Source organism: Pyxicephalus adspersus, chromosome 1, assembly GCF_032062135.1.
Source record: "Pyxicephalus adspersus chromosome 1, UCB_Pads_2.0, whole genome shotgun sequence".
Taxonomy (NCBI): Eukaryota; Metazoa; Chordata; class Amphibia; order Anura; family Pyxicephalidae; genus Pyxicephalus; species Pyxicephalus adspersus.
In genome coordinates, this window is record NC_092858.1 from 153,316,229 (window position 1) to 153,317,251 (window position 1,023).

Sequence of the window (1,023 nt, forward strand, 5' to 3'; positions counted from 1 at the left end):
TTATACCTTCCACACTTCTCTACTGTACATACTGCCCGCTGTAATATGCTATACTAGGCATCCTCAACTCCATTATTTGAGATCCAAGATCAACACACATTTATAATGTTCCCCTAAAAGATAACAATATTGAAGTAAGGTGTTAGAAAATGTATACCAAAATCTGGCTTCAGAACTGAAGCTGAGGATCTATACATTGTACCAGTTAAAATAGTTTTCATTCTAAAATCCCAATGATTGCCCATTCCGGGACAAAGCCAATTATTGCTAGTAGAAATAAAAATAAATCCTCCAGATTTTGATACTCTAAGGAAAGACTCATCATTATACAGTGTACAGTGGAAAATTAATATGCAAACATTACTGGAGATGATTAATCATGAGCAGAAACCATGTTTTTATATGCTCAAGCTTAGTATCCGCTTGCTAAAAATAAAAAAAAATTATTACTGTATATCTTGGAACAATGTGTCAAAAATGTAATTTATTATCCCATATGTGACAGGTGCTCTTAACGGTTCTTGAATTTGTATAAACCAATGTACTGCAGCCTTTCTGTCACTAAGTAAGTTTGGTAAACTTCATTACAGTGTTGAAGGCTAAACCTGTACATATAGTAGGTAGTTAATAATGTAATCAATGTAATAGCTGCCTATTTCCTCTTGTGATATCACTTCACTGTGACAGCTGCTGTCAGCCAGAACACTGTAATACCTTGAAATGTCTAAGTACAGTCTTTACTGTTTTAAACAGAGTAAAAATTGTACCGTTTTTGTAACAACATCGGAGTCAAAAGCTAAAATTAGCAATTATTGCAAGTGGACCTGGGACATGGTTTTATTTAAAAGTCACATTATTTGTATAGGCTGAAAACAAGACCTAGGGCTTTCTCACTTTATCCAATGTGCAGAGCTTAAAATGAAATATTTAGGCTTTGTTAACACTGAAGGTGAGGTTGTGATGTGGTTATGGCTTCCTTACACCCCCGAGGAACCGCTAGATGTAATGTCTCACCAAAGGCAG